Raw genomic sequence first — 21992 nt, forward strand, 5'->3', positions numbered from 1 at the left:
AGCGATCCTATGACCTTCTTACTGTGAGGCAATAGTGCTAATCAATACTGTAGTTGTGAGATACTGAATTTCAAAAATGTAATGCTGATGCAAATTTTTGATTTGCATATGAGGGTACCTCTCTTCCACCTCATTACGAAAATTATTAAGATGTTACTCTGGAAAATTTCTCAGAAATCTCATTCGATAATAAGGTTGTACAAAACTAACTGAATATGAAGCCAAATGAATATTAAACTGATTAAATACAAAAAAAATAGAACAATAATAGAAAGTTGAAAACACAATGTGCATGGATCACATAATGCTCAGCAAGCCTCTGTTTTCCTGCAGAGTCCAGTGATAATCCGCCGCATATATATTCTATATAGAGAGCTATCATTTCTCCTCCTCACCACTGGCAGACACGTGCCCTCCACTGCACATGCTGAGATGGGGCAAAAAAGCAATAAAATCTTCACATGACCCTGCACAGTAATGATTCTAACATAAAAATTCCTCTGCCAGACATCTATAAATACAAGATAACACATAATCCAATTCTTCAATGTCTACTAAAAGCACTGACATCATTTCCATAATCACACTGCAGCACACTGTCAGTGCTTTTTGTTGTGAGTGAAGGTTTCTTTTGTCGCAATACATGTAAAACAACAAAAAAAGAACATTTGTTAGCACAGCACTGGGATAAAACATTAATATGTGCATACTTAGAGAATGCTTTGATCACATTTTTAATGTATTTTTGTGCATTTGTTCAGCTTTATGTACAAATGGAAGCACACAATACTAATATAAAGACTGCTGTTAAAGTGCACACATGAATTACTGTATGTACACATGCTTTTAGTTGTTGGCGCGTATACATGTGCACACATCCTTCACCAGTCAACTGACAGTTGAAACGAAAATTGTGAAGCCTTCTGCAGCTTTCCAGCTGTCACTGCTGCCCCAGAGGTGCAAGCATGTCAGTGTAAATTGTGTGCTAATACCTACTTCAGTCTTTGCACAAACACACGTAACTTTGACACTCTCTATTACACAAATATCATTAAGAAGAGAAAGCATCAGATTCTTCTTAAAGTGTTCAAAAGCACAACAGAATACATTTAGTATTAAAACAAACAGGTTTTCCTAAAATTTTCAATGAAATTTTATTGGTGATGTGACATATTTCCGTGAAAGGCGACTGGAATGATAGAAAACGTCTCATGCTGGTGGCCATAAGCCACGTGCACGCACAGCCAGACCACACACACAGAGTTGGGCTTCAGCCAGTGGTGGGCACAGATAACCAAAAATTAACTTCGATAACAGATAATTGAAATGTGATCTTTGATAAACCGCCCAAAAATGTATCGGAAGTTACAGATAATTGATAACCGATAAACTCCAGTACTGGTTCTAGTACATTTGCAATTACTAAGAAGCTGAAATTGACTTTTAATACAATCGCTTTTGAAAGCATCAAAAGACCCAAAGAATGAGTCAGTATTTCTATGTTTAACCATGCTGCTCCTTGTAGGAAACTGCAATCCTGAGAGCACCCACAAAATGAATTCTCTACTAATTACAATGCCCCGGTCAGGCGGAGGTCTTGAAAAATAAAGTCATATTAACTTATGGTTTTGTGAAAACACTGATAGAATAACTCCATTAATGTCAATTCTGTCATTTGTACAAAGTTAAAATATAACATATTTCTTTTAATGTTGAATAATGCACTAATTCTGAGGTTTTGTAACAAACACAGACTGCAAAGCATTCTGGGTAAAAGTGCCTCTGCTAAACACTGGTTGAAAAACGTGCACTCAATATTAGTAAGTAAGTAAGTAAATTTATTTATATAGTGCCTTTCACAGACATAAGTCACAAAGCACTTCACAGATTAAAATGCAATAATAAATAATAAAAACATAGATAAAACAAAGGACAAGGTTAACAATTGGTCAGTTCTGAAAAGCCTTATCTTGACACATAAATGTTGGCTTTACACTGTGCGTGTTTTGGCCATTTTTCAGATGATTTTTCATTCGTGCGAGAATTTTTTGGACGAGTTTCAGGTTAATCGCGCGTCTTGCATCGTGTAGTGGAGTAACAAGCTTTAACATCTCACGACCACCTCCTGCTGCCGAAGAGCTACAAAGCATCCAACCGCAGAGCTGTCTTGTAATGTTTTTTTGTTGTTGTTGTTTTGTTTTTAAACTTAATTTGTAAAAAAAAAAAAAAAAAAAAAGCCATTTGCAAAGCCAAAAAGTTGATTTTGACCACCATCTGATATAACCGGGTCAAAATAAATAGAACACTGCCATCTACTGGTGCCCAGATGCTTAGTACTTGGGGCGAATACTGCCATGAACACTACTGGCCAGTAGATGACAGTAGCGGCCTTGAAAACTTGCCAAACAAAATTCCAGATAATCCGTCTGCTACATTTAAGATGCGTGGAATTTAAACGCAAATACATTAACGTCTATAAACCCAGAGAATATATTCACGAGAGTTTTAGGCACTAGAGATTAATGCTGTTGTCCGTGGAGCTTGAACAGAGTGTCTGAAATGCATTTGTCCTGTCGTGAACGTCTGCGATTACCCTATGCTTCCCATAATGCATTGCTGCACTATGCATGCATGCACACCACCCACATCACCCATCACCCAAGTCATGCACAGACAGATAGTTTTGACTTATGGTTAAAATTTTAAACATACTAATTCCAGACAAGTTATTTAAATTAATTTCACATCTGTCATTTTATAAAATGAAAATATCAGCTATATGTTTTAGTTTTAAAGTAATGCACTAATTTTGAAGATTTTAGCGTTTAGACACACATGCCACAGTGCATTATGGGTAAATTAGTTTCCGGTTGGTTGGTCGGTATAACACACAACTTACTGAAATGTGTGGTGTTTTTTACAAATAAATCTCATTTGTAAAAATGTAAATTTTTTTTCATTTGTAAAAAAAAAAGGCAATTTGAAAACTGAAAATTCTGTTTGTTAAATGGATTCAGCACTTTTAGTGAATGTGTGGCAAATGCTGAAGATGGCAGTGTTCATGGCAGTGTGAATACCAAGTGCCACACATTCGCTGTGACATTAGAACAAAAGGCTCACTGTTTTTTTTGTTTTTTGTTTTTTCCAATGATGGACATTTCATTGGAGAGGACATTGCAATCATAGTCCATTGTATGGTAAACAATTAATGAAATACACATTTTTTTAAGAGTTTGCATTACCTAGCACAAGCAAGCTAGTGGTTAGGCAAATAAAAATGACTCCTACATCTGTCTTCTGACTAATGCGCGAACACTGAATGTCAGCAATAGCTAGCAAGCACACTTTTATGTTGACTTGCGTCAAAGGATAACGTTTGCTGTCTAGCTATCGTGAACATTATATGCTTGCTACCACTGCAAGCCCAATGGATCGTCACTGCAGTGGAGACACAGCGCTTGATAAGGCTAATTACTGGGCTGTTCCTGTAAAATATTTGCAAAATTATGGAGTATGTCGAGTTCCTGCGGTGGAAATGGGGCTTATAACCAGTAAGGAGCAGTATAACGTCTTACTAAAGGTGTGTATAAATACATTTTCAATGTGAACTCTGAAAAATAACTTTGACCCCCCCCCCCCCCCCCCAAAAAAGTACTGCAGTGAAAAAAAACTTTAAAAGGCTCTTGGGTGTGTATTCAGTGTGAAAGTGAAAATATTGATTGCATTTACTCCTAAATTACTCGGCTAGTCTACACTTCTGAAATATAAAATAAACTGCGATCAGTCAAAAAAACTAAATGCTTCATTTGATCACTCTCACTTTCTGCTTCAGAACATCAAAGTGAGAGGTTTTGACAAGAAGAGGATCAAAGAAGACATGAGTACACCTTAGTGTCACTGTCAGAGCTTTATGACATCAGTTCTATTCATAACCAAAGATTGCTTTCTATTCTCACACTTTTTAATTGTGTAAACAAGCTGACCTGAATTTGACATTTATTATTATTTTTCTTAAAAACTCAGAAGTGTTGTGTGGGCCGCTGAAGAGGAGGTACTGCTGGCCCACCACCACCAGAGGGCGCCCTGCCTGGAGTGCGGGCTCCAGGCACCAGAGGGCGCTGCCGCCGACGAAGGCTGTCAGGCTGACAGCTGTCACCCATTACTAGACACAGCTGACTGCACTCAGGACGGAGTATATCAGCAGGACAGCGTCTCCACCTCAGTGCCGAGATATCGCCTTGAGATTAAGGTAACCTACTCTGCTAGTATATATTTTGAGGACTCTGATAAACCTTGCTAAACTATTTCAGGACAGCTGATTACAGAAAGCACCTTGCTTGGATAAGTACTCACCTTCCTGCTTCATTATTTCAAGAGGTGGAGGCGGCTTCTCCCCTCTCCGTCTACTGGGTGCTGTCGCACCCATACCTGTGTGTTTGTGCTCTTTCCCGCCAGCAGTACCGGATCCGACGAGCGAAGGCAGTGGCCACCTGGGAATTCGGAACTTGGCGGTTCCAGTACTCCTGGTTTTCGGTGGCAGAGGAAATCTGGGTGGTTCCGGTTCGACGGGGACGGACGTCTCCTACCTTCGAGCCTGCCCACACAACACCAGCAGATTTCGACTTACAACTCCAAAGTATTAATTGTTGTATTGGTTGTGCCCTGTTCACAACAGTAAAACTTGTTATTCACCTTTCTCTATTGTCCGTTCATTGCGCCCCCTGTTGTGGGTCCGTGTACCTACACTTTCACAACAAGAAGTCCAAGTTCACATTATGGTTATTCTCCAACTTGTAAGTGGAATACAGTGGAAGGGAATACAGAGTACCCGTCCTCTTTTTTTATTCTCACTGACTCTTTCCCTCCCTCTGTAGAGGGACATATTTCAGTGAAAGAAGAACATGTGCCACAGGGTAGAGGAGCTGATCCTGAAATAATCTGTTTCTTTAAATAACTGAGGGAATAGAAACCCTGAGCGAAACACATATTCACAAAAATTACAATAAGCAGTCATTGACCTTTGCTATCCATGTGGTCTATTCATCCATCCATCCATCCATCCATCCATCCATCCATCCATCCATTTTCTTCCGCTTTATCCGGAGTCGGGTCGTGGGGGCAGCAGCTCAAGCAAAGCCGCCCAGAACTCCCGATCCACACACACCTCCCCCAGCTCCTTCGGGGGAACCCCAAGGCGTTCCCAAGCCAGCCGAGAGATGTAGTCCCTCCAGCGTGTCCTGGGTCTTCCCAGGGCCTCCTGCCAGTGGGACATGCCCGGAACACCTCTCCAGCGAGGCATCCAGGGGGCATCCAGAAAAGATGGCCGAGCCACCTCAACTGACTCCTTTCGACGTGGAGGAGCAGCGGCTCGGCTCCGAGCTCCTCCCGAGTGACCGAGCTCCTCACCCTATCTCTAAGGGAGCACCCAGCCACCCTGCCGAGGAAACTCATCTCGGCCGCTTGTACTCGCGATCTCGTTCTTTCGGTCATGAGCCAAATCTCATGACCATAGGTGAGGATCGGAACGTAGATCGATCGGTAAATCGAGAGCTTTGCCCCCCTACTCAGCTCTCTCTTCACCACGACGGTCCGATACAGCGACCGCATCACTGCAGATGCTGCACCGATCCGTCTATCGATCTCACGCTCCATCCGTCCCTCACTCGTGAACAAGACCCCGAGATACTTAAACTCCTCCACTTGAGGCAAGGACACTCCACCGACCTGAAGAGGGCAAAGCACCTTTTTCCGGTCGAGAACCATGGCCTCGGATTTGGAGGTGCTGATTTTCATCCTGGACGCTTCACACTCGGCTGCAAACCACCCCAGTGCACGCTGAAGGTCCTGATTTGACGAAGCCAACAGAACCACATCATCCGCAAACAGCAGAGATGAGATTCTGTGGTTCCCAAACCAGGCCCCCTCTACACCCTGGCTGCGCCTAGAAATTCTGTCCATAAAAATAATGAACAGAACTGGTGACAAAGGGCAGCCCTGGCGGAGGCCAATGTGCACTGGAAACAGGTTTGACTTACTACCGGCAATGCGAACCAAGCTCCTGCTGCGGTCGTACAGGGACCGGATAGCCCTTAGCAAAGGACCCCAGACCCCGTACTCCCGGAGCACTCCCCACAGGGCGCCCCGAGGGACACGGTCGAACACCTTCTCCAGATCCACAAAACACATGTGGACTGGTTGGGCGAACTCCCATGAACCCTCGAGCACCCAATGGAGCGTGTGGAGCTGGTCCAGTATGCCGCGACCAGGACGAAAACCACACTGCTCCTCCTGAATCCGAGGTTCGACCATCGGTCGAATTCTCCTCTCCAGTACTCTGGAATAGACCTTACCGGGGAGGCTGGGGAGTGTGATCCCCCTATAGTTGGAACACACCCTCCGGTCCCCCTTCTTAAACAGAGGGACCACCACCCCGGTCTGCCAATCCAGAGGCACTGTCCCCGATTGCCACGCGATGCTGCAGAGGCGTGTCAGCCAAGCCAGCCCCACAACATCCAGATACTTAAGGTACTCAGGACGGATTTCATCCACCCCAGGGGCCTTGCCACCGAGGAGCTTTCTAACCACCTCTGTGACTTCGGCCTGGGTAATGGATGAGTCCGCCTCCGAGTCCCCAGTCTCTGCTTCCTCTTCGGAAGACGTGACGATGGGATTGAGGAGATCCTCGAAGTACTCCTTCCACCGCCCGACAACATCCCCAGTCAGGGTCAACAGCTCCCCACCCGCACCGTAAACAGTGCTGGTGGAGAGCTGCCTTCGCCTCCTGAGGCGCCAGACAGTTTGCCAGAATCTCTTCGAGGCTCACCGATAGTCCTCCACCATGGCCTCCCCGAACTCCTCCCAGACCTGAGTTTTTGCCTCTGCGACCGCACGGGCTGCGGCACTCTTGGCCTGCCCATACCTGTCAGCTGCCTCTGGGGTCCCACCTACCAACAAAGATAAGTAGGACTCCTTCTTCAGCTTGACGGCATCCCTTACTTCCGGTGTCCACCACTGGGTTCGGGGATTGCCGCCGTGACAGGCACCAGAGACCTTGCGACCACAGCTACGAGCAGCCACATCGACATGGAGGTGGAAAACATGGTCCACTCGGACTCCATGTCTCCAACCTCCCCCGGGATCTGGGAGAAGCTCTCCCGGAGGTGGGAGTTGAAGACCTCGCTGACAGAGGGTTTTGCCAGTCGTTCCCAGCAGACCCTCATGATACGTTTGGGCCTGCCAGGTCTGACCGGTTTCCTACCCTCCCAGCAGATCCAACTCACCACCAGGTGGTGATCAGTTGACAGCTCTGCCCCTCTCTTCACTCGAGTGTCCGAGACACATGGCCGAAGGTCAGATGATACGACTACAAAGTCAAACTCCCCCTCTAGCTGCCACCTTATTGTGGTGGGGGAGTTTGCGTATCCAGATGATCCTAGGAGCTATGTTGTCGGGGGCTTTGTGCTCCCTGTAGGGTCTCCCAAGGCAAACAGGTCCTAGGTGACGGGTCAGACTAAGGGCAGTTTAGAACCTCCATGACCAGTAAAAGATCAAGGACCGAGACGTCGCCCGGTATGGCAAAGAGCACATCACCCGTCTCAAACATGTTTGACACTGATAAATGGAAAGTAATTCTTTGTAATTCTCCAAATAAAGTATATAAATAATATTTAATATATGGCTCTGTGTGGCCTTGACATTTAATCAATTCTGTCCAAAACTGTACCACCACCTTTCCATAAACACAACTCTCCTACCATGTTTATTAATCCACATCAGCTTCAAATCATTTAAGTTGCATGTAAACAGTTATGACCTTGAGTTTAACTTTTCAATGTCACAAGTCATGTGATCAATAGAAAGGTGATATATTGATATACAGCTTCATGTTAGTGCTTAATAAAAAACATAGGTGTATCTTTAACCAGTTTCTACGAAGAGACATTCAGAATAACTCATAAGTTTAGGTCAAATTGGATGAGAACACTTTTAAGTTATATTGTTGACACTATGACTGACATACAGGGCAGAAAACAATTCCTCTGTGCTGCTGCTGCATATGGGTGTTAAAAACAAATATTTATCAATCATGTGTGCATTCCAAATTGTAATTCTAACAGAGTGGGAAATCATGTACTCAGGAGGATTGAAATTCTAATATTTATTCATCATGTTGAAAGGTTGCAGCATATATTACCCTGAGCTCCGCCACGTGAGCAGGATATTGTAATCACTCCTGTGTGTGTGTGTGTGCTTTTTTCCTCCTGGCTTTATTCATACCTACTCAAACCCTGACGGTGCATCCGGAAAATATTCACACCGCTTCACTTTTTCCATATTTTGGTATGTCACAGCCTTATTCTAAAATGGAGTAAATTAATTTTTCCTCAAAATTCTACTCACAACACTCCATAATGAAAACATGATTTTTTTGTTGTGAAGGTGTAGGAACACGGACCCACAACAGGGGGCGTTAAATGAACGGACAATGGATAAGCCAAACAGTAACAATTTAATGTTGTGAAGTGCACAACGGAATACAGACAAACAGTTTTGGTACCACAGACAATTATATGTAGTGTGACGTGTGGGCAGGCTTGAGGATAGGAGACGTCCGTCCCGAACCGAGCCGGATCCCACACGGCCTTCACCGCCAACGGATCTGAAGAACACCGGAGCTGCCAAGTCCTGGATCCCTAGGTGGCCACCGTCTCCAGCTGTCAGACCTGGTACTACTGGCAGAGAACAGAAACAGTATTGATGAGTGTGAGTTCGCACACTCAGTAATCCCACAGTCTGTGTTCTTTTGGGAGGGAGCACCTCCACCTCCAATCACACACTCGTGCAGCTCCTGTCTAACCATTTATCTGGTTGGAGTGTGAAGCGAAGCCGTCGCTGATCACACCGGCCTTTATGGTGGTGGTGATGAACTGTGGATGAGTGACAGCTGGTGCTGATGATGAGTGACAGCTGTCACTCCCGGTTGCTCCGACGCCCTCTCGTGCTTGAAGCCCACACTTCAAGCAGGGCGCCATCTGGTGGTGGTGGGCCAGCCGTACCTCCTCTTCAGCGGCCTACACAACATTTTTGTTGTTGTTGTTGCTAAGTTTTTGCAAATTTATTAAAAATAAAAAACTAAGAAATCACATGTACCTAAGTATTCACACTCTTTCCTCAATACTTTGTTGATGAACCTTTGGCAGCAATTACAGCCTCAAGTCTTCTTGAATATGATTCCACAAGCTTGGTCTACCCATCATTAGGCAGTTTTGTCCATTCTTCTTTGCAGCACCTCTCAAGCTCCATCAGGTTGAATGGGGAGCGTCAGTGCACAGCCATTTTCAGATCTCTCCAGAGATGTTCAATCAGATTCAGGTCTGTGCTCTGGCTGGACCACTCAAGGATGTTGACAGAGTTGTCCTGAAGCCACTCCTTTGATATCTTGTCTGTATGTATGCTTAGGGTCATTGTCCTGCTGAAAGATGAACCGTCACCCCAGTCTGAGGTCAAGAGTGCTCTGGAGCAGGTTTTCATCCAGGATGTCTCTGTACATTGCTGCATTCATTTTTCCCTCAATCCTGACTAGTCTCCCAGTTCCTGCTGCTGAAAAACATCCCCACAGCATGATGATGCCACCACCATGCTTTACTGTAGGGATGGTGCCTGGATTCCTCCAAACATGACACCTGGCGTTCACACCAAAGAGTTCAGTCTTTGTCTCATCAAACCAGAGAATTTTATTTCTCATGGTCTGAGAGTCCTTCAGGTTCCTTTTGCCAAACTCCAGGTGGGCTGCCATGTGTCTTTTACTGAGGAGTGGCTTCTGTCTGGTCACTCTACCATACAGGTCTGATTGGTGGATTGCTGCAGCGATAGTTGTCCTTCTGGAAGGTTCTCCTCTCTCCACAGAGGAATAGAGCAGCTCTGACAGAGTGACCATCGGATTCTTGGTCACCTCCCTGACTAAGGCCCTTCTCCCCCGATCGCTCAGTGCAGATGAGCGGCCAGCTCTAATAAGAGTCCTGGTGGATCCAAACTTCTTTCATTTATGGATGATGGAGGTCACTGTGCTCATTGGGACCTTCAAAGTAGCAGAAATATTTCTGTTCCCTTCCCCAGATTTGTGTCTCGAGACAATCCTGTCTCAGCTGTCTATAGAGAATTCCTTTGACTTCATGCTTGATTTGTGCTCTGACATGCACTGTCGACCTTATCTGTAAACAGGTGTGTGTCTTTCCAAATCATGTTCAATCAACTGAATTTACCCCAGGTGGACTCCAACTGAGCTGTAGAAACATCTCAAGGATGATCAGTGGAAACAGGATGCACCTGAGCTCGATTTTGAGCTTCATGGCAAAGGCTGTGAATACTTTACATGTGATTTCTTCATTTTTGTTGTTGTTGTTGTTTGTTTGTGTTTTTTAATAAATTTGCAAAAATGTGAAAACAAAAAAAAAAAACTTTTCATATTGCCATTATGGGGTATTGTGTGTAGAATTTTGAAAGAAAAACAATTATTTTCATTCTATTTTGGAATAAGACTGTAACATAAGAAGTGAAAAAGTGAAGCGCTGTGAATACTTTCTGGATGCACCGTAAGTGGAAGACACTGCTCAGCTTTGATGGTCTAAGAAACCATGACTATTTAATTAACACGAAATTAATTTGTGCTCCCGTCACGAAAATGTGACATTTTTCGTGACTATTTCATGAACTATAGATTAATTTGAGATTGAGTTCATAAAAAACAACTGGCTGGATGGATTTTTATCAGACTTGGTGGGAATGTCACTTGGGTTAATGTCCCCAGATGATTATATTTTATTTTGGAAAAAATTGGTCAAGGTCAAGATCAATCAAAAACATAAAAAAAAAAAAAAACATGTTTACCGTAATCCCTCCCCTCCTAACATGGCCAGAAATTTGTCCAAAAACTCATGCTGATAAGTAAAATAGTTTTGATTGATAATTGTTATGAGTGATTTCATGATGAAGCCACAAATAATATCATCATAAAGTTATGCACAGCTAAAAAAAACAAAAAAACAAAAACTGCGTGAATATGTGGTCCCTTGAAGCTCACTGCATGTGCTGCTGGCAATAAGTATTCACAACAATAATATAAACTTAAGAATAACTTGGGTGATGTAATTAAATTGTGGATTTTTTTGTGTGTGTGTTTGTGTGCATATTCTTTGTATAAAATTCATTCATCATTCATGCATCCATTCATATTTCAAAGTGCAGTGATCAGCCCTCTGATGCCTTTCATTTTTAAATTTTCACAAACTGCATAACTGCCATATTCATTTAACGCACTGAACATTTCACAGGACCTGTGTAAATCTGTGCAGTGGTGACACATATGTGATGTCAAATTCAACACTGCTCATCTATAAGTCGGTCTGCGTGTAACGTCACATTTAAAAAAAAAATCACTCAACATTGTTGTTGTTGTTGTTGTGTACGCTCCTCTGAGACGGAGGATGGTAGATGCCAAACATTCAGGAGCAGTATCCTGTCTTCACACAGGGGGACTGACTGACAGCTAAAATTATCAGCTGCACACTGAGCAGGATGCGTCACAGGAACGGCCTGTGTCAACACACTGACACACAACCGACAGTCCTGCACGCAAAACACACACAACCCTGCCAACAGGAAACATACAAATTAAGATGTCCCAGCCACGCCGGTAGAGATGACTTCAGAATCTGAGTTTTACATCCTGATTTATATACATATTCTATATTCTCCCCTGAGCCTGGTCCAAGAGGAGGTCCTGGTTTCCCTAATTTGGGTAAGATGACTCTATCCTTTATTGTGTCGATCATAGTGGGTCTTTTTTGAATTGCCCTTTGTCTGTCTCCTCACCAGGAACCAACATGGTAATGGTGATCCTACCAGTTACAATTACACTTTAATAAACCAACACTATCTTGTAAAAGCTAACATTTCCCTTACTTAAAGGACATGTCTCACGTTTTTTAACGTCCCCCCCCCCCACTGTTATGTTCTTTTTTATTAACGCAAACACCAAATTTCTAATGCGTAGTCAAACCAGGTCTAAATCATGTATACCTTAGATCACACCTTGGAGTCAGAACCCTTTTTAAAGTTGGGGGAGCAATATTGTGTTGGGGGGTCTGGGGGACCAAATTGCACCATTTTAAATGGTGCAATTTGGTCCCCCAGACCCCCCAACACAATATAGCTAGCTTTCAAGCTCACCTCTCTTTTCAAAGAATTTGGTTAGCAGCTGCTTTCCCTCATTTAGTTTTCTTTCCCTGTCTTTTGTCTCTTCTTTTTTGAAATCCGGACTTTGATTTTTTTTTAGGAAAGACATATTTTATTTCAGCCTAAACACTAGGGCTGCAACTAACGATTATTTTACTAATCAGTTCATCGGTCGATTATTATTTAGATTAATTGTTTTGTTTTTGTTTTTTTTACTTACATGTGAGTTTTGCCATTATTTCTTTAAGTGAGTTATTATTAAAAGGCCTTTGTCACACAACATCAACGTTTGACCTTGTAACAAAGTTATGTTATATTCTCGTCAAAAACATACCTGGAGTAGTGTTTTGTTTTATTTTGCACATACATACATCACCGACACACCACAAAGAGATTTCCATCAGGTTTAGATGCCTACAGCAACTATCTCAACCACTGACAACATATTACAGCAAGAGTCCACGAAAGCATTTTAAAGCCCTGATGAAAGTGTAATATGTGATCTTTAATAAGATATTTTCATGAAAAAGACACAAATGTGCAGTTAACTGCATTTGTTTTTCTTGTGTAAAAACACAGCTTTGATGTGGTTTGACCGAAACAAATTGTCATTAAACTTAAATAAAACAGGGATGAAGTGGAGGTTTAAGAGTCACTAGGTGTTCACAGGAAACACTTATTTCTATATTTATTTATGTTCATTGTTAGTTGGTTTAATCTTTTCTGTTTTGTTTTATCAGATTCTTTTTGTCCGTTTCTCTAAAACTGTATTGTGGCATTATTAGTTATTATTACTATTATTGTTGTTGTTTCTATTATTATTATTATTGATATATAAATACAAATAAATGAATAAAATATTACAATTTGTAATACATTTGACTCTTTTACGACAACAAACGCTGAGCCATGAATTATTATACAGAAAACAAATGTGCTGACAGCTGCAACAGCTTAATGCTAACATCAACATGAAAACACCATAGATATGCTAACGCAACTATTTCAGAAGACCATAACAGGTCAGATTAACATACAAAAAGGTAAATGTTACTCACAGACATATGCTCTTTGGGGTTTTAGTGGGGGAAAAAGAGTTTCTTTTTATTTTCTTACATGCACGCGTACGCGAGCGAATCATTCATGGAGATTATTTTACATATTAACTACACAGATGTATAATAAAACAAATGGTGACTGGTTTCTAAACACAATTATGACAGAGTTTTTTGGGGAAGAGGAGCAGCTCCGCAGCAAGCAGCAGAGTTTCTTTTTTTTTTTTTATTGTTTTCATGTGTGCGCATGAACGGGACAGGAGGTCCTCAAACTGGGTCCCGCAGAGGTGGAAGGACCGCTGAAAGCGGCCGTCATCCAGTCGCAGCTCCTGCAGCAAATAATGATACTCCTTGTATTGGGAGCTTTCCACAACAACTCGCTCAGTGTGATCAAGGTCCGTCATGTTAACTTGACTGACAACCGGAGCCGGCGAGTGGAATGGAAGCTCCTCCTATTTGATGACACACCGGGGCGAATTTTAGCAGCAAAAGCAGAGCGACACACCGGGCGATGGTGGTGCATCCGTCGCCACGCGACCCCCGCAAATTTGTAGCGTCTGATCGCACCCGGTGTGAACGCGGCATTAACTTTTTCAGAGTGTCATATTTACTGAAGCTGATGTGGACATGGACGCGAGACATCTGACACTGTATTTAACAGACTGCCAGGCCACATCACAGCAACAGGCAGGTGTGCACGTTGCCGGTGCAATGGTTCGTGCACACAAGAACACAGTGCCAGCAGCTGCGCAATGTGTAACCACATCACGCAGCTGCTGTGAAGAAAAAATAAATAAAAAATAAACAAATACATGTTACAATGATTTTGTGTGCACGGGAACACAGTGCAAGCAACAGAGCAATGTGTAACCACATTGTGCAGCTGCTGTGAAAATAAAAAAAATAAAAAATACATATCACCCAGGGGATTCCAACCCGCACTTTCCAAAAGCTCTGATTGCCAGTCACAAACTTTACCACTGAGCTACCATTGCTGGCTTGTGAAACGTGCGGGAAACTGCCGGAAATCATGAAGGACATGGACGTATTTAAGAAAAAATAAATAAAACCACACACTATATAAAAACACGGCATTATACTGAATCCCTCTTATCAAGCGGACAATATAAATATGATCCATCTGTTCCTCTGTAGATGACCCATGGTCACAGACATACAGTCATGAAATTCATTCATCTGCTCATGTCCGCATCTGTTAGCACGTATCCTGCCCGACATGCGTGTCTTGTGGAGGGTGCACCACAGGGCTGACACTGTGTCATGTGGAGCAGTCAGATCGCCCGCTGTGTGTTAGATCTGACGGTCCGTTTCAACCTGGGGGCAGTCTGTTAATCTGCATGCCATGCGCACGCTCGCTGCAGCCCATTTCAACAGCGATATGTTTTTAGGTATGGCCACTTGATGACAGCAAGCAGGCACACGCGTGTCACAGTAGGCAGTTGTTAGTTCATGTCCGTCCAAACACGGTACGTGTTCCCCAGCCATGACATCCAGATCCACAGATCTCCACAGCCGCTTCTGTCGGCGGCCACACCCTCTGTCAGTTCAGCACACACACCAATGTGTCACTGTGTTAAAGCCACACTCGTGGGGCACTTAGACAAATGGCCCAGAATACGAGGTCTACAGGTTCTCACTGATATCTCGCAGAACACAAAATTTTGTTACCCTAGCATAAGTATGTATTCTAAAGTGCTCCTCTAGTTTACTTTGTTTTTTTTTTATCAGTTTTCTGTCCTGACTTGACTCCCCCCCCACAGTAACAGCAGCATTCCTGTCATGCCAGCTGGACATTCCTGTCTCCGCTTCCCCCACAATGGAAGTGGCCAGAGGTTTCCAAAATTGTAATTCTTATGTCTAAAAATGTGAAATAGAACATAACAGCTTTCCTCACACTGAATCAGGCACACTATCCAAAGTCCCAGACAATGAATGGACAAAATAAATAAATTACCCACTGTGTCCCTCAATGAGTTAACTTATTGGAGTGTAACTCTAAAATCAAACTTGAGAACAAACTAAAAAAAAAAAAAAAAAAAAACTGCTCTCAGTGTCTGGGGATTATTGGAATCTACCAAAGGCAAAACATCTATGCATTTAAGGGTTAAAGGGGTTTCAAAATAAACTCTTTCATTGATGTTATTAAAACACTTGTTAAAATTAGTAGCAAAAATTGCCCAATGACACTGTGGTGGTGAATCCCGAAAACATAATAGTAATAATAACATAAACACAATTTTGGATCTCTTAGAAATTGTAACAACCTTCAGTGCTGAGAAATGAAGCCAATGCAGACATGCCCATGCATACAGTTTAAAGGTGAGTCACTCTCTATAGGACCCCATGTTAAAATGTCCAACTTTACAACAAAAATAAATCTGTTTACTGCTAGGGACAAAGAACATGGCCATCCTTACTGAACTGAAAAGATGTGCCAGGTGCTCACCCACATGAGCGACTGACTACAGGATTGGACTTGGGCTCTGAGCCAGCCGTCATCCTCCAAAGGCAAGACCCGGGGCTCTCCTTTGGTTCCTTCATGTCCAGAGATGAGGTCTTAGTACATATACAGTCTATGGAAATGATCTCTTTCTGTGCCTGATGCTTAAAATGGAAAGGAGCTGCTGCTCACCCCATCCCTTCTTCATTCAGAGATGGTTATCATTCCTTTTGGCAGGTGCCATGGAGGTGAGTTGCAGAGAAAAAGAAGGAGTCCAGATATTGACTTGTGTAAGATATGTCATCAAAGTCGAAATCAAGGCAGATCAGGTAAAAAAAAAAAAAAAAAAAGCCCACACAAAGATAGTTTCTACATACACATCTGAGATTGTTGGGGTGCATGGTATTTAACATGAACACAATTCAACTATAAAGTATAATTTTGCACAGTCTGGCCCTTTTAAACTTGATGTCACTATATTTTTATATTATTCAAAGTTGGGTATTTCTGGGGATGTAAAACTGAAGAATCATTTTTAATTCATGCATAACAATGACCAAAACCATAAGCAGAGGTTTCCACCTGATTATGATTACTTGCGGTCGATTTTTACCCCTTCAGCATTTTCCTTTTTTTTTTTTTTTTTGCATTGCAATTCAAAATTTAAATGGATTTTATATTTTACCCAATGAGCCCACACAAAATAGTCTATATTAATGAAGTGAAATGAAAAAAAAAAGTATTTGTTTAAAAATATCTAAAAAGCTAAAGTTAGTAAGTGATGTAAGTGAGTTAGTGACTGCATGTGTATCCACTCCCTTTGTAATGATTGCCCTAACAATTACAATGACACAAATAAATTAGGACTTTCACAGCCAGTTTTCTTTTGCACAAGTACATACATAAAAATGTCCAAGTTTTTGTATGTGTCTTGGACTTCATTTACATCAGTCAATAAGAAATACAAATTGTATGATAGTATATGATAAATCTGTAAGGAGTAGGTAGTTCTCAAAATCAGAATGACCATGCAACAACATGTGTGAGGGAAGCCATCAAGACACCTGTAACGACTCTGAAGCAGTTATCGCCTTTTGTGGCTGTGACTGGAAAACCTATCCATAGTGCAACTTTTGCCTGTTGAATCCTTTCATGGTGGAGTGGAATAGAGAATGTGTGACTGGTGACACAACTACGATGGCAAAGAAGTGCAAAAACACTTTCACAAATGGCAGAAAACTTTTACAAGAAGTCCCAAAACAAATTTACAAGTGACAGATTGTGACGGAAGGGGAATGGACCAAATGACAGATTCTGATGGAAGGGGGATGGACCAAATGACAGACTGTGATGGAAAGGGAATGGACCAAATAACAGATTCTGACAAAAGGGGGATGGAACAAATGACAGGTTCTGACAGAAGGGGAATGGACCAAATGAAAGAGTCTGACAGAAGGGGCATGTACCAAATGACTGATTCTGACGGAAAGGGAATGGACCAAATTCTGAACGTGATGGAAGAGGGATGTACCAAATGACAGATTCTGATGGAAGGGGAATGGACCAAATGACAGATTCTGAAGGATGTACCAAATGACAGATTGTGATGGAAGGGAAATGGACCAAATTCTGAATGTGACGGAAGGGGGATGTGCCAAATGCCAAACGTGACGGAATGGTACATTCCCCTTCCATCACGTTCGGGATTTGGTCCATTCCCCTTCTGTCAGGATTTGTCATTTGGTCCATTCCCTTTCCACCAGAATCTATCATTTGTAAATTTGTTTTGGGACTTCTAGTAAAAGTGTTTTGCCATTTGGAAAAGTGTTTTTTGCACTTCCCAGCCACTGTACACAACAGACAAAAGAAAATCGATTCACAGCTTCTCCAGTCACAGCCACAGAAGGCTATAACTGGTGGCTTCGCTCACTTGTCTCATTCTTGCAGTCACTCAGTTTGTGAGAACTGAGTGACTGCTGACAGATTTATCATACAGTATCATACTGTAAGCATTTCTTAATGATTGATGGAAATACAGTCCATGACACATTCAGTGGCTTGGAAATGCTCATTCCCTTGCTTGTCTGTAAAAGTGGCTGGCTGTAAAAGTGATGACTTGTATGAACAACCATCCTCTGAAAAATGGATGACTGTAATTCCTAAATGGTTAATGCATTTGTTTTCTTTGTTAAATCCCTTGAATTAAATTGTGTTGCAATCCAACCACTGACTCTAAGCAGCAGTTAAATAACATAGCACATCCTGCTGTGCATTTTCACATCCACCTGACAACACTGTTATTATTCTCTCAGCGCTGGTGAAGAGCCCTGAGGTGATCATCATCATGCAGGCAACATATGCATGAAGTAGTGGAGGGAGGAGAAACAAGAGAGGGATGGAGAGGAGAAGGGGAACAGCGAGTATGGAGAAGGATGTGAGGATGCAGAGACAAACAGCACAGAAAAATCACTTACGCCGGGCACCTGACAGGTGACAGAGAGCTTCTGGGAAGTTTCAGCGTTTCCTCCTCCAGAGGGAACAACATCCGTACACAAAGGCCGACATCACAAAGGCAAACAGCAATGCCAGAGTCCAGGACAGTAGGCGGCAAAAGGCGTATGGTGTGTGTGTGATCTGTATCTGGATATAATGCATGTATGTGAGTCAGAGAGGCAAGAGACGTGGAGAGATTGTACAAGCTCATTGGCTGCAATGAAAGTGGGAGGGGGCTGCATTTTCCAATAGTGTAAGAGATGAGCAGAGAGCAGAGAAGATGGCAACAAAGAGACAGGATTTTTTTATTATTATTATTTCATTATTCCAGCCCTCACTTCCGTTTGCTCGCAAATCTCTATTTTCTTTGCTTGCTTGTGTTACATGTGAAAAGCCCAAGCTATTAAAGGGGTCATGCATTCTGCAACGTCAATCATTAAGAAATACACAGAGTATGGTATTGTATGGTGAATCTGTCTGGAGGAGGCAGTTATTAAAACGAGTGTGGCCATGCAAAAAGGAGACAAGTGATGGAAGCCACCAAGGCACTCAGGACCCTAAATCTGTTTGTAGTGGAACATATTTCTCTTGTATCACCAGTCACAGTTTTATGATGGAGTGTAACTGAGAAGGAATTTACTGTAATACAAGAAAATGTAAAAATCCAACTAAAAATCAGTCCCATGCTGTCTCGTAAACTGTAGTTGTATTTCACATTTTTGTCCCACCCAGAAAGTCTTTCTCTGTCACACTCCACCATAAAGTTGTATAACTGGTGAAGCAACATATAGAAGGTGCCCAATGCACAATTTTTACAAACTCAGCCACATAAACCTTAACACCATCAGAGTTGTCTGGGTGTCTTGATGGCTTCCCTCATGAGGCACCTTCTTGCACAAACGCAATTATTCCAATTCACGGTCACCGAGGACTAGAGCCTAACCTAGCAATTACTGGGTGTGACGCGGGGTACACCATGGACAGGCCAACAAGTGATGCATTTGATTCATGCATTTATTTCCTCTAGGCTGGACTATTGTAATTCATTATTATCAGGTTGTCCTAAAAGTTCCCTAAAAAGCCTTCAGTTAATTCAAAATGCTGCAGCTAGAGTACTGACGGGGACTAGAAGGAGAGAGCATATCTCACCCATATTGGCCTCTCTTCATTGGCTTCCTGTTAATTCTAGAATAGAATTTAAAATTCTTCTTCTTACTTATAAGGTTTTGAATAATCAGGTCCCATCTTATCTTAGGGACCTCGTAGTACCATATCACCCCAATAGAGCGCTTCGCTCTCAGACTGCAGGCTTACTTGTAGTTCCTAGGGTTTGTAAGAGTAGAATGGGAGGCAGAGCCTTCAGCTTTCAGGCTCCTCTCCTGTGGAACCAGCTCCCAATTCAGATCAGGGAGACAGACACCCTCTCTACTTTTAAGATTAGGCTTAAAACTTTCCTTTTGCTAAAGCTTATAGTTAGGGCTGGATCAGGTGACCCTGAACCATCCCTTAGTTATGCTGCTATAGACGTAGACTGCTGGGGGGTTCCCATGATGCACTGTTTCTTTCTCTTTTTGCTCTGTATGCACCACTCTGCATTTAAACATTAGTGATCGATCTCTGCTCCCCTCCACAGCATGTCTTTTTCCTGGTTCTCTCCCTCAGCCCCAACCAGTCCCAGCAGAAGATTGCCCCTCCCTGAGCCTGGTTCTGCTGGAGGTTTCTTCCTGTTAAAAGGGAGTTTTTCCTTCCCACTGTAGCCAAGTGCTTGCTCACAGGGGGTCGTTTTGACCGTTGGGGTTTTACATAATTATTGTATGGCCTTGCCTTACAATATAAAGCGCCTTGGGGCAACTGTTTGTTGTGATTTGGCGCTACATAAAAAAATTGATTGATTGATTGATTGATTGATTGATCACAGGGCCGACAAATGTACACAAACAAACTCAGTCACACTCTCAGGCAAACCAATTGTCAATTTAAAGATTCAAAATCACCTCTCCTACATGTCTTTGGTGGTGGAAGGAAGCCTGAGTACCTGGAGGGAACCCATGCAGACACAGAGAATATGGAAACTCCACACAGACCAGGTCAGATTCAAACTCGGGAACTGTATATTAACCCCAGGGTATGTTTGGTCCCCATTCCAGTTGGAATGGGCCCATAAGGAAGTAGAGATATAGAAAGAACCAACACAGGAATAATGAATACTGCATATACTTTAGGGCCAAAATAGACCCAGGGTAAAATCCAGCCTGGGGTATATTTTGGGTGAAGTCCCCTCTCATTTATTACGCCCCCTTTAAAGAAAGTTTTTGCTTACAAATGTGTGCTGTCCAGTGTAGGTGGAGGGTCATTGATGTGAGGAATGAGGGAGACTGGCTGGTGTAAAAAGGCAAAGGAAAGAAAAAGAATAGGCTAACAAAATGTTTGAACTCTGAGTTCACACTGATGTGAAAGGTACGCTGATGTTTGTCTGTCGCTCATAACACTGTGGTTGTGGGCTTTGTAGACACGGACGTATAATCACTGCTCTCCTCCTTGGATACAAGTGTGTATGAAGTGCCTGTGTGCATGCGCATGGGGATGGGGACCAAGCCATCTTTGCAGGATTTTTGCTGCGGGAGCACTATGTTGCCATGGAGACTGCATCCAGTGCAGCAGAACATACAGATGGATGCTCTCTCTCTCTGTCTCTCTCTCTCTCTAACAGTCCAGGTACCTTGCCATCCCTGACCTGAATAATCATCAAAGTTGATCTATGTACAGGTGTGAACAGTCCTCCACAAACAGACAAGCTTAAAAAAAAAAACAGATCTGCCAGATCTTAGAAACCCAGAAGCCAAACCATTAAGTACACAAAGATGCTGGGAAAAGATGAATGCAAATTTGACAGCTTGCAGCACTAAAAAAGGTAATACAACTTGGTCATAAAATGTAAAGTCAACTCTATGATGCTTTATTTATTTCAAAGTAGATTATAAGTTGTCATATTGTAACGAATATCTGTGAATAACACTGCACAGTATCCTGCAGAATAGGGCAAAAATCAAACATTTTTATTTTTCTGTAAAATTCTAGTTGAAATTCATTATGTCAGGTACCAATAAACATTCTTTAGGACACTTCTTTTATTTGGTGTTTGAACAAGCCATAGTGACTACCACAAATAATGTGCATCAGTGTGCATGAATGTTTTCAGTAGGTGTGTTGTGGTCTGTCCCTGTCTGTGTCTTATGTATGTTAGTTGTCATCGTGGTCTGTCTCTGTCTGTGTCTTATGTATGTTAGTTGTCATAGTGGTCTGTTCCCTGTCTGTGTCTTATGTATGTTAATTGTCATCATGGTCTGTCCCTGTCTGTGTCTTATGTATGTTAGTTGTCATCGTGGTCTGTCCCTGTCTGTGTCTTATGTATGTTAGTTGTCATCGTGGTCTGTCTCTGTCTGTGTCTTATGTATGTTAGTTGTCATCGTGGTCTGTCCCTGTCTGTATCTTATGTATGTTAGTTGTCATCGTGGTCTGTCCCTGTCTGTGTCTTATGTATGTTAGTTGTCATAGTGGTCTGTCCCTGTCTATGTCTTATGTATGTTAGCTGTCATTGTGGTCTGTCCCTGTCTATGTCTTATGTATGTTAGCTGTCATCGTGGTCTGTCCCTGTCTTTGTCTTATGTATGTTAGTTGTCACAGTGGTCTGTCCCTGTCTGTGTCTTATGTATGTTAGTTGTCATAGTGGACTGTTCCCTGTCTGTGTC

At 42.5% G+C, this 21992-nt stretch overlaps 1 protein-coding gene across 3 annotated transcripts in view; it reads right to left on the bottom strand.

The window, feature by feature from the left end:
- trim3b (tripartite motif containing 3b) overlaps positions 1-21992 on the bottom strand; it is a 143758-nt gene that overhangs the window by 104838 nt on the left and 16928 nt on the right. The window contains exon 1 of one of the 3 annotated variants that reach the window (XM_034178288.1): positions 18225-18371. The exons of 1 other annotated variant lie outside the window; for it this stretch is intronic. The gene's annotated coding sequence lies outside the window, so the exon portion shown is untranslated. Of the gene's footprint in view, positions 1-18224; positions 18372-21992 lie in introns of those variants that run through there. One more of the 3 variants, XM_034178292.1, reaches the window with a different exon arrangement.

This window comes from Thalassophryne amazonica, chromosome 9 (assembly GCF_902500255.1).
Source record: "Thalassophryne amazonica chromosome 9, fThaAma1.1, whole genome shotgun sequence".
In the NCBI taxonomy this organism is placed as follows: domain Eukaryota; kingdom Metazoa; phylum Chordata; class Actinopteri; order Batrachoidiformes; family Batrachoididae; genus Thalassophryne; species Thalassophryne amazonica.